The following is a 12,396-nucleotide window of genomic DNA, read 5'->3' as shown; positions in this document are numbered from 1 at the left end:
TAAGAGCCACCCCTACTGCCTCAGGTGTCACCTCCACTTGCCTCCAGTCCTGGGGTGGGGCTCAGTCCTCTAGGAGGCAAACCACCTCAGACCACATACCTATTGGGGGACAGTCCACTGTTTCCCCATTCACAGGGGCAGCCCGCTAAAGTACCCCTCCCATAAGGGCAGCCTGTCTTTTCTCTTGGTCAACAGTGAACCCTGCCAACTATGCCAATTGTCTTGATAATGGGTTTCAGCCCGGGCAAGTTCACTATGGATCCAGTGTGACCAAAGAAATTGACCACAAAATGCTTTTTGGGGTGAAAGGGTCTTACAAAAGTGTCGTCCGGCCCATCTTTCTCTCCTTCTCCAGCAGCAACCACACCGGCCCTCCCCCTCACTTCACAGGTACAGATAAGCCCTCTGTTGCCCAGGTAATTACTCACTGATATGGAGATGAAAGGTGCAAATGCACTAAAGCCTACTTCTTTACACCTCTGAATGCCTGTTGATATGCAGATGTACTAAAGCCAGGCAAGATATCCTGGAAATATTACAATTTTAGCCACATGCATGTAACACTATAAAATATAGGATCATTTTCAGTTTTAATCATCACCTTTACACCAATTGAGAAGAGATACAATTTTCTATGTTAGGCTATTTTTGCATAAGAGCCAGTGGTTTAAGATAAATGTGCATACGTGTTTTGTTAAAAATTTTTAAGGAAAATAGGCCCTTACTGCTGTAAATAAAAGAACCAAAACAAGAAGTCACAGTAGAAATAATAAATTATAATTATAACTTCAAAATCTCTGTGATCAGTGATCACTCTATATCTGTACCATCCAAAAATGTAATAGCTATATGTGACAATTTACTTTCATATTAATAAATTTAAAATAAAATTTCTTAGTCATACTAGCCATCTTTCAAATGCTTAAGAGTCTACATAGTGCATAGTTAGGACATTTCCAACATCTCAGGAAGATTTATAAGTCATTGTTATGTGAACTTTAGATGCATTATTAGGTTGGAGAAGATAATTTTAAAAAGTCTATATTAATAAGAAAAAATCATAGTATATTAATATAGTTTTATTTTAGAGTAGCTTTATAGATTTACAGAAAAGTTGCAAAGATAGTACAGAGCAATCACATATACCCCACACTCAATATCCCATATTATTAGCAACTTGCATTAGTCAGGTACATTTGTCACAGTTAATAAACTAATATTGACACATTATTACTTAATAATAATAATGGACCACACATACATCATCCTTTTCTCAGATTTCCTTAGTTTTACCGGATGTCCTTTTTCTGTTGCAAGATCCCATCCTGGATCCTACCTAACATTTAGTCATGTTTCCTTAGGTTCCTCCTGACTGTGACAGTTTGTCAAACTCTCCTGGTTTTTGATGACCTTAACAATTTTGAGGTGTACTGGTCATGTGTTCTGTATAATGTCCCTCAATTGGATCTTTTCTGATGTTTTTCCTATGATTAGTGTTATGGGTTTTTGAAAGGAAGACACAGACTTAAAGTGGCATTTCATTGTATCATATCAAACATACATTCTATTAAAGTGTCTGATACTGTTGTTAATATTGATCGCCTAGATGAGGTAGTGTGTGTCAAGTTTTTCTGTTCTAAAATCGTGGTCCCCCCATTTCCATACTATACTCTTTGGAAGAAACTTACTATGCACAGCCCACATTAAGAGTATGGAGTCATGTTCTACTACTTGAGAGCAGAGTATCTACATAAATAATTTGTGAACCTTTTGGATAGAGATTTATCTAGACTATCATAATGCTTTAACCTTTTATAAATGAAAATAAAAATATCAACTTTGATTTTTATTGGCTATGAGGTTTCTTAAGAAGAATTTGCCTACTAGACTGTAGGCCCTTATAAGGGTTACATCTGATTTCATGAATATCAAACACATTAAATATGGAAATATTTATAGGAATCTCTACATTTTTCCTGGATCAAATTTCCAGTGAAATAGTGGGGGATACAGACCATAAATAATTAAGTATAATACAGTATGTCAGATGGTGTTAAGTAGTATGGAGAACATGCATCACAGAACAGAAGTAGAGAGTTTTGGATTACTATTTTAATAGGGTGTGGTGAGGTTAACATTTGTGCAAGAATATATGACAGTGGAAGCCAGAGACTGGAGAAATTTGAAGTAGAGCAGTAAGTACAATGACCCAGCATGTTTTATCATTGGCTAGGTGAAAGTATGGCTACTGCAAACAAGCATGTGAAACAGACAAAGAAACAATGCCAGAGACACAGTGGGAAGGTGGTGGTAGCTCTGTCATCTAGGCCTTTAGACAATTACGAGAATTTTGGATTTCTACCTGATGGAGATAGGAAAATGTTGAATGGTATTGAGCCGAGTAGAGACGTGACCTGCGTTCCATTTTGGGAGTGCTGATTGCTGATTAAACATAGGAGTAACAGAAATATCAATTAGGAGGCTATTGAAACTACATTGGCTAGGATTTGATCTAGAATAAAAGACTCTGACCAAAGTGACCTTTCGTAGAAGAGTCCCAGTTTATACTTGTTTTTCTAATGAGTTATTACTTGTATCTTATTTCTTAAGGTGTACCATTTGAGTAACTTTATGGTGATCTTATATGGCTTAGTGTGGTAGTGTTGGAGGTGATAAGAACAAGTCATGATCTGTATGTATTTAGAAGATGATACCAAAAGAATAGGCTGATGACATTGGCAAAGGCTGTGAGAGAAGAAAAAGGGTAAAAAATAACTTCTGGATATTTGCCCTGAGCAACTGAAAGTATAAATAGCAAATTTGTAGTTCCTGTAAGTTGGAAATACTGGAAAGAGAAAAAAATATTTTTAAAGGTTTTAAAATGCATTTGGTATGTAGTGAGCCATGTAAACTCTTTCAATGAAAACCATAGTAAAGATCCATATTACTCAAAAGTTTCAGATTTTGCCTTTTAATTATTGCACCCAACTCTATGTGAGTGATACTGAGAAACATATAGATATATCCAATGTATTATCTACTTCATGAAAGAAATTCCTGTTTCTTTTTTTCATCTCTCCATAGAACCCTTGTGCCTATCAGAATGTGCTAGCACACAGAAAAATCTATTAATATTTTTCAATGAATAGTTAAATGGGTAAGCAGCTCCTTCCTGTCATCTAGCCTCCCTTTCAAATAGATGCTCTCTGAACAGAAATCACCATTTATAATAGAAAGTTAGGGTGTTTGTTCAAATTAAAAATAGGAAACTATATATTCACAAAAAATGTGGAACACTTAAATAAAATTTTGGGTCAAACATTTGTGTCAAAATTTCACTGAGAAAAGAAGAATATTTAAAATTCCAAAGTGAGTTAACAATGAGTCTATCTCACAGTATTATATTTCCTTATTAAAATATATAATTAATTTATCAGTTATTTGTAATGCATTCAAAACTACCTTGGACATAGTATTTGTGTAGGATAAAGAAAGCCAGGTTGGAATGTCTTCATGGCATTTATTGCATCCATGGGTTTTGGGATATTATTTATGAAGTTGAGAATCATTACAGCACAATGTAATTGTGGTATTTCTTGTGGGATACTTGATAATCCAGATTTGCTGAATCAAGTGTAAAGTTGCAAGTGGCTATAAAGCAGATGACTTAAAAATCTTTGCATATCATAACTTGATTTGAAATACCCAGAAGTAATGGCTTTTGAAGAGACATGCTAAATTAGAATGCACTGTTTTGTGGGGTTTTAACAAAAATATTTTGGAAATAAAACCAGAATCATCAATCAATGTTTCAGTTTTGATGTTTGTTCTACACTCAATCAGTGTGTACATGATTCAGAAATGTTTTTGACAAAAGAAAGTCCCTTTGAAGCATTAATTTCCATGGAGTGCATTCAACAAGTATAATCTATAGCGAATTCTAATAAGGAAGTGTAAATTATATTCACAACTTTTAATTGGTGCTAGAGCAAGAAAAACAGAAGCTCAAAATATCTAAATAGCTAATAAGGAATTAAAGCACAAGTTTTATAAAATTTTATATAGTCCTAGGAATCAACCTAGACTTCTTTATAAGTTAAATTAAAAGTAAAATGGAATTTACATTGGATAGACTAATAATAAAATAATGAAGAGATTACTGTCTATTAAATATAAACAGTTTGTTTACTGTTTATCACTGAAGATGTGCTAACTTATTAATATCCTGCTTTTTTACCACTGTCACTACATTGTTCCAAGTGAATATTTAGCGTTAGAATAGAGAATTCCTTGCCAGAGGCTAATTTAATGAAAGCTATACATTCATATTTAAGTAATTCATTATCAATATACTTTAAAAACTTCTGAATAGTTTCAGAGATCCTCTACATATAAAGAATTCTTGTAGCAACAGACCTTAACCTAGACTGTTCAAAAGGTTGTGCCATTTCCTCAGAAAGAAAAATAATTAAAGCAATAAATATCTGAGTCCTAGAGAAGACTATGTGCCACTTATGTTTCCTTTTTGTGCTTATTTGTGTTTCTCAGAGTTTTAAATCTTATCATGAGGTTAATTTAATACTAAGGGAAGATTTAGTTTGTAAATAAATACTTGTTATTCAAGAAAGAAAACAAATGTCCAATTTGAAGTCCAACTAAAAATTTCAGATTATTTTTCCACTGCATGAAATCAATGTTACCTTTTTTATTTTTCAACAGAGCAACAAAATCCATTTAATTTCTTTTTTCTTCTCCTAGAATTCTTTTCCAGATAAAAGTGGATAGTTTTGGTTATTGAGCTTGGGAACAATGCATAATTTGAAGGAATCTTCAGGACCAGATCAGGGCTATGTTGCTATGGTGATTTTACTATCAACATAAGCACTCTCAAACTCCAGCAATCTCCAGTGTTGTATGGTCTTAGAAAGTGCGAACCATACACATCACTCCTATGTGAAAGGCCAGCAACCTTGGCTTTGGAGTAGTAGTATTCATAAGACTGCCTAATGTGCCTAGGCTAATGGAATGAGTTTGGCAAGTAGTTTTAATTCCTCTAACTCCTCTAATCAGAGGTGTTTTTTGATTTAAGAGATAGAAAATGCATTGTCCTTTGCATATATATGAGGGGAAAATAAAGATTTTGAGTGGCTTGAGGGAAACTTGGAAAATATTCAGTAAAAATGTCTTAGTAGGTGAGGAAATAGTCACAGGGACTTAAATGAATAATTTGAACTCAAGCAAATGTATTAGTTAAAATTCTCTGTGTTACATCAGTGATAGCAACTCAGACCACTTAACCATAAATTAGCAATATAATAGAAAGATACTGAAGATTTTCATACATAAAGAAAGCATTGAAAAATGAGGACAGTGTGAAATACCTTTCTGGAATGCTGAGAATTAATTTGACGTATCTCTAAAAACTCCTAGTTTCCTTTTTTTTTCTTTTAGGATTCAATAATTTTAGGATAAAATTTTCAATATCTATAAAGGTAAATCTCAATCATCATATAAGTTGGTCTCAGGGATGGAAGTGCAGCATGGAGAATATAGTCAATGGTTCTGTAACATCTTTCTATGTTGACAGATAGTAAGTGTACAAGTTGGGGTGAGGATTTAATAATGTGTATAACTGTTGAATCACAGTGCTGTATACTTTAAACCAATGTAATACTGTATATCAACTATACTTCAATAAGAAAGATACACTTAGAAAAGATATCAGCAATAAAGAAGTTAAGGATTCATTTTGGAGATGCATTATTATCTTTATGATTTGAGTCTTTATATATAGTTTAGCACTCCATTTATTTACTGAGGTCTTTTTTATTTTCTAAAAATAATTTTATTTATAAAGATCTTGGCTGTATTTTAGATTTATTTCTATATACCATATGGGATGCTGTTTCTGTGAGTTGAATTTTTGAAAACTTCATTTCAAAAATAGTTTTGCTGGGCAAAAATACTATTGATTTTTATATTGATTTTATATATTTTAATTTTGTTTATTCATCTTATTGTATTATCTGTAGTTTTCCATGTGGATAATCATTGCAAAAATATTTTAAAGCCTTTCTTTCCAATTCCTGTATGCTTTACTTTTTCTACTTTTTTTGCCCTGGATAGAACATCTCGTAAACATCCTGTTGAATAGAATCTATGATAGTAGGTAATTTTGTTTTGTTCCTTGCTTTAAGATATTTTTACATTTTTTATTACATTATTTGTTGCTGATTTTTGATAGATAACTTTTATTAAGTTAAAATTTCTTCATATAATTCTGATTTACTGAAGCAGTTGTCATAGATGAGCTTTCAATTTTGTCTAATGCTTTTTCTTCTGGCTACTGCTAAAATCTTTTTAAATTTGTTTAAAAAGTTTTTTCTTTTAATTATTTCATGTGGCAAAGTTCATAAAAAGATGTCTTTACATTCCTAGGAATAGTCCCACTTAACAATTGTGTGTGTGTGTGTGTGTGTGTGTGTGTGTGTGTGTGTGTGTGTAAATAAACATATATGCATCCATATTACTGGAGTTCTATTATTTTTGTCTATGTTTTTGCATTTCTGTTCAGAAAGAGAATTGTCCCACAATTTTCTTTTCTTTCAGTGCTACATTACTTTGAGTTTTCGAGACATAGAACTATTAGCAGAACCATCTGTCCACCCATCTATCTATAAAAAGAGATTTATTATAAGAAATTGGCTCACGCGATTATGGAGGCTGACAAGTCCTAAGATCTGAAGGATGAGTTGGCAAGCTGGAGACCCTGGAAAGCCAAGAGTGGAGTTCTAGGCTCAAGGCCAACCGGCTTGAGACTGAAGAAGTGCTTATGTTTCGGTTTGAATATGAAGATAGGAAAAAGCTGATGTCCTAATTCAAAGTCAGTCAGGCAGGAGGAATCCTCTCTTACTTGGGGGAGGGTCAGCCTTTTTATTCTTTCCAGGACTGCAAATGATTGGATGAAGGCCACCCATATTAGGGGGCAGTATGCTTTACTCAGTCTACTGATTTATATGTTGATCTCACCCAAAAACAGAGACACACCCAGAATAATGTTTAACCAAATGTCTGTACACTCTGTGGCCCAGTCAAATTGATATAAAAAATTATTCACCTAAATGCCTTTCTATATTATTACTATAACATTAAAATGGATAACAGAATTTTACCTTTTAAAATAATAAATCAATATCTTGCATAAGTTAGGGTTTATCAATTTCTTAAGCTTTTAGTGTCACCTCTAAAATACATTATGTAGTCATGGTGTTATCTTTGTGACTAGATTTTTGCTAATGTTACAATTTCTAAAATTACTTGTATTTTTTAGGTTTTCTTTCTTGACTATCAAATCAGCTTATTTATGAGTCTTCTCAAAGAAGTAGCATTTGATTTTGTTGATAGTGTTGAAATACATTTCTAAGTCCAAGATGGAGCTGTTCCTGCCCAGGGTACCACATCAGCAAAGTGAAACTTCATTAATTTTCATGTTTCTATAAATGTTCTGCTTGACCAGAAATGCAATATATCCAGTCAGCCAATCTCCAAAAGTCAAGTCAACTGTGGGCCTCCTCACCCCAAAGAAAGTTGACTGGCCCCAGCTAATCGTATATTTTGTTTGTCTCTTCCTTGTTCTTTCTTCTTTATCCTATAAAAGCTTCCTGCCTTCTGGCCCATTTTGCAGTTTTCTGAAAGGAGATATCAGTTTCATGAAGTGTTAAATAAAGTTTGTTTGTATCAACTAAATTGTCTTTTTTAATCATTTTTTATAAACAATCTTTTGGCAACAAGGAGTGGTATCCAAAGCTGACTGCTTAATGGTGTGCAGGACTTCTAGACACACAGGTAGGTAAGACACCTGCTGAACCCTTGGAGTTCACTGTTCCTCTCATCGTTACCAAAGGGTCTGGGTAAGTCACTCTTGGATTTGAGCTGTGCCCCACTGTGTGCAGCACTCTGATCCAAACTTTACTTTGTATATGTATGTGTATGTATGTATTATGTATATATATTGTTCCCAGGGAAGTTCTGGGACCCTGGAAAGGTTCTGGAGTTTATTGAAGTTCTCAAAAAGGTTCTGGGATACCTTTGTTGGGGAGAAAGAAATTTCCTCTATACCTCAAGGTTCTTCTAGCTGGTCTAAGAATCAAATTGACATGAGACAGACTAACAGGAGGAAAAACCAAAGTTTAATTATGTATGTATGGGGAAGCCATAGATATGGGTTTCAAAGACAGTCAGGAAGAATGAGGTGTATGTATCATCCTGAACCAAGGAGAAGAGGGTACAGGTCAGAGACTTCAAAGAAAAAGGGAAGAAATTCACAGGAATATGAAAAGAGTAAATGTTTGTTAAACAAAATATTTAATGGGCTACACAGAAACAATGGGGCACAGACAGAATTTTAACAGACTTAACCACACCCCTCCCTATCTGCCACACCTAGTTTACATTGTAATATAGCTATCTAAGGTGAGAGCTTTCCTTCTGGAGTAGTTTCTCCATGTAATTCTGTTTGTACAGTGAGGGAAGGATGTCACAGTATCCTCCGGTATTCTTTTGGGCCTTGATGGTTTTTCAGCTCAAAGTAATCTATATGGCAAAGTGGCACATCTTAGGGAGGCCTGCCCTTGGCCCCTTCCCCTTAAAGGTTCCTGAGAAATAAGACTGGTAGTGTACTATGAGTGATAGCCATTGGCAGAATCAAGAAGAAGAGATTCCATTGTTCACAGTGGGTGGCAGTTGTTAGGGGACTCACAAAACCATGGAGTTAGTCCATGGCATAAACTATTGGGGAAACTGGGAAAATAAGTTAAGACAAGAATTTCAGACTATTTTGACTATCAAAATCAAAATCAAAACAGGCACAAGTCAGACTATTAAAGACCATCAGTTTATATGCCTCTTGTAAAGAAATCTTGTGAAAGAAATAATGTATTTATTGCTAGTGGGAATCTCAAAAGCCAAAGATGCAAAATTTGTAGGAATGGGTGAGCATTTAAAAGCTGTTAGAGTGCTTGCCACCACGCTCTAAGACTCCTGTGCTAAGATAAGTTGGCCACAGACTAGGTTAAACTGACACTAAGTCACTGGCCAAATTCAAGTAAATATCCACGCACTGAAGCACTGAAGCACACTGTAAAATACCACAAAATCCCAAACCCAGTGGTACATCCCTTTTAGGTATTAATTTGGTTCTGGAAGACCCAAGGCTTAACTGAAGAAATGGGATTCTCAGATTTCAAAAAAATGAGTGCTCTACTTTCTGGCATACCTGCTTATTTTATGTCAAAGAACTGTGGTCCTGAAAGATAGAGATATCTATAAGAATGGCAAGATCTAACTAAGACAACCGAGAATTACAATGGCCACTATGGGGAATGTTCAAATTAGACAAGATTCTTCACTTAAAAAGTGCACTTGAATACAAGGTTTCCCAAGTTAACAAACAGAACGAGATATCTATTTTAATTCATATCAGAGGCTTCCAAAAGGCTTCAAAAATTCCAAAATAGATTTCGATAAAACTTTGATTGCAAAGGTGACATAAAACTTAAAAAACACAAGAGGTACCTAAAACAAAAGACTCTAAAACTGGTGTGACTCATACTACTTCCCTCTATCCTTCTTTATTCAAGTGTTCAATCTACTACTTCTCTCTCTGAATTGTCTTTCCACTCTGAAGAGACTGGCAGACTGTAAATAAAAGTCCAATAAGTTAATGGCCTTACAATTCTATTGCTTCAAGGCCAGAAAACTAAAACACTTGGACTTTGCCTCTTATACCCTCCTTGGGGTCCATCATCAAAACACTGGCATAGAAATGGATGTCTTTGAAATTAAGTGGAACACTGGAGAAAACATTGTACTTGAAGGTTTCATCAAATGTTTCCACACTAACTCAAACACACCCCCATATACACCTTGAAAGAGGGTCCCCCATATGGGCCCCTCCCAGGGTTGGCAGAAATTCAGGAAATCTCTGGCAAACTCATTCCAATTATTTCCTTAACATCCAGGGCGAAACTAAAATTAAAATTAGTGGAAACCTTGCAAATTGTGGTAAAACCTGGGCCCTACTCTTTTCTTTAAATCCACCTGCTTAGAAGCCTGCAAATGGAATCCTTGGAAAACTGGCAGAAACCAGTAAAAGGTAAGAATTCTTACCAGTCAGTCTCCTGATGTCAGAGGTGGCAGGCTGAGAAAGGAAAGTAAAATCTCACGTCACTTTCCAAATCCAGACTCTTACAGATTTGGTTTTGGGGTATTCATTGTGGCTCCTTTCTATCCCAGGGAAAACTATTTCCTTGTTGTTTGTGTTCAGTGTCCTGAAAACTTGGATCCACATTCTGTTTGCCTGGGACATACAGGTTATCCATTCTTGTGTACATAGGCAGCTCCACCCTCAGGTTGGGGGTCCCAAAATATGGCTGGACAGAAATGTGTGTTGCATTACATTTGTAGTTAGGGTCCTACCAACTGTTGCCAGCTCTCAAGGGAATTGTCTAAGTCTTTCTTTCTTTTGGCTATTTTTGGAAGTGACTCTGGATCTTGGAAAGAGTAGAATACTTTGGGTTGCTCAATATTGCCAGAATATTTGCTGCTTGTCCTGGTTGAAAGTTGAAAAGATATTTGAAAAGCTTTTTTTTAAAGAAACTCTATGGTTAGAAGTTGGCCAAACTGGTAGCTAATATTCAAAGCCTGGCAGGAAAGTATTTTTGGCCTTCTCCCCTAAGCGAAAATTAAACTATACACCCCCAGGGCAATGAAAACATTCCAAAGACAAACAACTTTAAATCTGGAACATAGGAATATTTTGATTTCTATTTAAAGATCCTCTCTCTGGTGTAAAGAAGCAAATTGAAGATAATGTAGTTAGTTGTATGGGTGGGTCAGCACCCTTGGTATTATTCAGGTTACAACCCAATTCTTTCAGGAACTGAAAACAACTGTCCTGCGAATTGAGGACAACTTGTCCTACAAATTGAGTCTTTGCAAGAGTAGGAAAAAAAAATTCATTTTTTTTTTTTAACTGATCACAAAACGTCCCCTTTTCATCTCAAAAGGTTTATAGCTATTATAAAAATTCTGGCCTTGGGAAACTGGAAGAACTTGCGTTCTTGCCCTGGGACTTTGACATACAAATGTTCTATTTGGTCTCTCAGAACTTAGGTAATGCTTATCAAAAGGGAAAAAAAGTTTGTTTTCAGGGCTATTAGGAAACTAGACAAAAAAAAAATCTTAAAAAAATCCCACATATATTACTAAAAAGTTTAAACCATCTGAGCAAGTAATCTTAATTTATTCCATCTGCCAGAAACATGATCTCGATCAAACTATTTCTAAATAAACTGGTGAGTTTTGCATTATCATAACTGTCTCATGGCTAAAATTTTTAAACAAAAACTGTAAGATGTCTGTTTGCATCCATCTGTATGTTTAAGCCTATGTATGTATGTTACGGATATGTGATATTTTTCTAGCTCTGGATGGTATTGCCGAAATTAGTTTGTAAAGAGTTCTATTTAATTGGGTTAAATAAAATTAAACATTTATATAAATCAAGTATATTGTCAGAAATATAGAAAGTAATCCAAATTAGCTCATGTGATCTAGGATAATTTTAGAGGAAAAAAAAACTATGTTAGTTTAATTAAAGCAGTCATGTATTTAGAATTATCAATATTAAGTATAATACAGATGTTTAACTTTTACTCTACCTAGGTGTACTAGAAGTCAAATAAGCTCATATTATCTGTTACAGAATTTGTCAACAAGAAAGATAACTTAAGATGATGGTTAACTGTTTAATGTCTCATGCGACTTTCATGAGTAATCTAAACATAAGAACAAATAAGTAGATGTATGTAAGATCAAACTTTTTAAATGAATTTTTAAATGATAATTAGTTATGCTTTATGGTATGTCTACTTAAAAATTGTTTCCAAAATCCTTCTGGTAACTTGAAACCTTAAGGTTTTACTAAGATAAGTAAAATGGTTATTCATTGACTAGATCATTTCCAAATAAAATACTGAAACATTAATTACTGGACATAGGTTTATCTACTTTGGCTTCCTTTTACAAAGGAACTAAAGATACTTGGGTCTGTTAGTAAACATGTTTTGTGCCACATTTATTTTGAGAAAAATTTATTATGAGAAGAACATGCTTCTAGAAATGATGAAATGTATTTATAATTTCCAGTCCACAAAATGATGGTGTAACAGTCCACAATTGTCTACTCCTTAATTTCCACTAGGAATTAAGGATTCTAAATGTGAAGAATTCTAAGAAATTAAAACTACTTAGAAATAACAAGGATGAAATAAAACAAAAGTGTGTGCAAGTATATAAGAAAACAGAATGCGGTTTTGGATAAAGAAAGGCATGGAG

At 34.4% G+C, this 12,396-nt stretch overlaps 1 long non-coding RNA gene across 3 annotated transcripts in view; it reads right to left on the bottom strand.

Annotated features, from left to right (window-relative positions):
• LOC118927883 (uncharacterized) overlaps positions 1-11,243 on the bottom strand; it is a 41,238-nt gene extending 29,995 nt beyond the window's left edge. The window contains exon 1 of one of the 3 annotated variants that reach the window (XR_008997593.1): positions 10,168-11,243. This is a non-coding gene — a long non-coding RNA (uncharacterized LOC118927883). The remainder of the gene's footprint in view (positions 1-10,167) is intronic. The other 2 variants (XR_005031003.2, XR_005031002.2) reach the window with 2 other exon arrangements.
• Between the last annotated feature and the right edge of the window lie 1,153 nt (positions 11,244-12,396).

Source organism: Manis pentadactyla, chromosome 1 (genome assembly GCF_030020395.1).
Source record: "Manis pentadactyla isolate mManPen7 chromosome 1, mManPen7.hap1, whole genome shotgun sequence".
NCBI lineage: Eukaryota > Metazoa > Chordata > Mammalia > Pholidota > Manidae > Manis > Manis pentadactyla.
This window is presented reverse-complemented; position numbering and strand designations above follow the sequence as displayed.